The following is a 2,271-nucleotide window of genomic DNA, read 5'->3' on the forward strand; positions in this document are numbered from 1 at the left end:
CATTGGAGGAGACTTGCACTCCGTCTTCAGGCCACAAGAGGCCCATATGGACCATCCGACCACCGTGTCATCCTCAGTTGAGGATGCGGATAGGAGGGGCATGTGGCCAGCACACCGCTCTCCCGGTCGTTATGATGGTTTTCTTTGACCGGAGCCGCTACTATTCGGTCGAGTAGCTCCTCCATTGGCATCACGAGGCTGAGTACACCCCGAAAAATGGCAACAGCGCATGGCGGCTGGATGGTCACCCATCCAAGTGCCGGCCAAGCCCGACAGCGCTTAACTTCGGTGATCTCACGGGAACCGGTGTATCCACTGCGGCAGGGCCGTTGCCTGGAGGAGACTTGAATCACCCAATAATCAACTGGGAAAATTACAGTTTTTTTAGTGGTGGCCGGGACAAGACATCCTGTGTTACGTTACTAAATGGCTTCTCTGAAAACTACCTAGCACAGATGGTTTTGAATTACACTTACGATGGAAATATTGTAGACCTAATGGCAACAAATAAACCTGACGTTTTTGAGGATGTCCACATCGAAACTGGTATCAGTGACCGCGACAGGGTTGTGTCAACAATGATTACCAAAATACAAAGGGCAACAGAAACAGATAGAAAGGTATATATGTTCAATGAATTAGATAAAAGTGCAGTAGTGTCATATCTCAATGAGGAACTTGAAACTTTTAGCACAGGGCAGGAGTATATGGAGGATGAATGGCTCAAGTTGAAAAGAGTAGTTGACCGTGGCCTGAACAGATTTGTAGCCAGTAGAACATTTCATAATGGGAGGGACACTCAGTGGTTTACAGCACCTCAAGGAAACTTATATAGAAACAGAGAAAGCTGCATAATAGGTGTAAAACAAAGCATAGTGCTACAGATAAAGAGATCCTGAATGAAACACGTCTGGTTGGCAAAAGTGCAATGCGTGAAGTCTTCAGTGAATACCGTAGTATAATTCTGTGAAATAATCTTTCACAAAACCCAAGGAAATTCTGGTGTTACGTAATGTCTGTTAGTGGCACCAAAGTTAATGTCAAATCACTCGCTGATGAGACAGGAACTGAAATTGAGGGTAGCAAAGCAAAACTCCGTTTTGAAATGTTTCATTACAAAGGGAGACCCAGGAGAACGGAAAAAATTAATGAAACAGCTATTAGCGTCAGTGGCGCTGAGAAACAGCTGACACTGTTAAAACTGAACAAAGCTCCAGCGCCGGACTGACTCCTTATCAGATTCTACACTGATTTTGCAGTTGAGTGGGCACCGCTTTTAATTGTAATTCATCGTAGATTCCGCGACCACAAAATCGTGCTCACTAGTTGGAAGAAAGCACTTACTACACTCCTTTACAGGAAGGATGTTAGAAGTGATCCAGTATCCTCGGCATTGATTTCTTGTGGGATCTTAGAACACATCATGAGCTCAAACATAATGAGGTATCTCGAGTAGAGTGACCTCCTCCCTGACAACCAGCAGGAATTCCGAAAACATCGGTCGTGTGAAACCCAACTCGCCCTTTTCTCACGTTACATACTGAAAGCTTCGCTTAGAGACTGTTAGGTAGATGCAGTATTTCTTGATATCCGTAAAACAGTTGTCGTAATACCACACATAAGCTTATGAGAAGTACGATCGCATGCGGTATCAAGCGGAATTTGTGATTGGATCAAGGATTTCTTGGTTGGGAGAACGCAGTGAGTTATGAAGAGTCTTCGATAGATACAGAAGTAACTGTGGGTGCGCCACAAGAAGACTACTGGGACCTTTGCTCTTCATATTTCTGTTAATGAGCTTTCAGACAATATTAATGCTAACCCCAGACTTTTTGCAGATGATGCAGTCATCTATAACGAGAACTGTCTGAAAGAAGTTGCATAAATATTAAGTCAGCTCTTGATGCGATTTCAAAATGATGCAATGACAGGTAACTTGCTTTTAGCGTTCGTAAATGTACAGTTGTGTACTTCACAAAACGAAAAATCATAGTATCCCATGACTATAGTACAATGAGGCACGGCTGGAATGATTATATAGGCTCAGACGTGGAAAAAGAACATGGTAGACCTCCGTTTGTTGGTAGAATACCGGGGAAATGCAATTAGTGTGTAAAGAAGATTGCTTACAAGTCACTCGTGCGAGGCATCCTAGAATATTGTTCAGGTACATGCGACCCGTACCAAACAGGACTATCAGGGGATACCGCAAGCATACAGAGAAAGGCAGCACAAAATGCCACAGGTCTGTTTGATCCATGGGAAAGTGTC

The 2,271-nt window shown here is 43.9% G+C and overlaps 1 pseudogene; it reads right to left on the reverse strand.

Moving 5' to 3' along the window:
* Nucleotides 1-217: 217 nt before the first annotated feature.
* On the reverse strand, nucleotides 218-334 carry LOC126337434 (5S ribosomal RNA; annotated as a pseudogene).
* Between the last annotated feature and the right edge of the window lie 1,937 nt (nucleotides 335-2,271).

Source organism: Schistocerca gregaria, chromosome 2 (assembly GCF_023897955.1).
Source record: "Schistocerca gregaria isolate iqSchGreg1 chromosome 2, iqSchGreg1.2, whole genome shotgun sequence".
Taxonomy (NCBI): domain Eukaryota; kingdom Metazoa; phylum Arthropoda; class Insecta; order Orthoptera; family Acrididae; genus Schistocerca; species Schistocerca gregaria.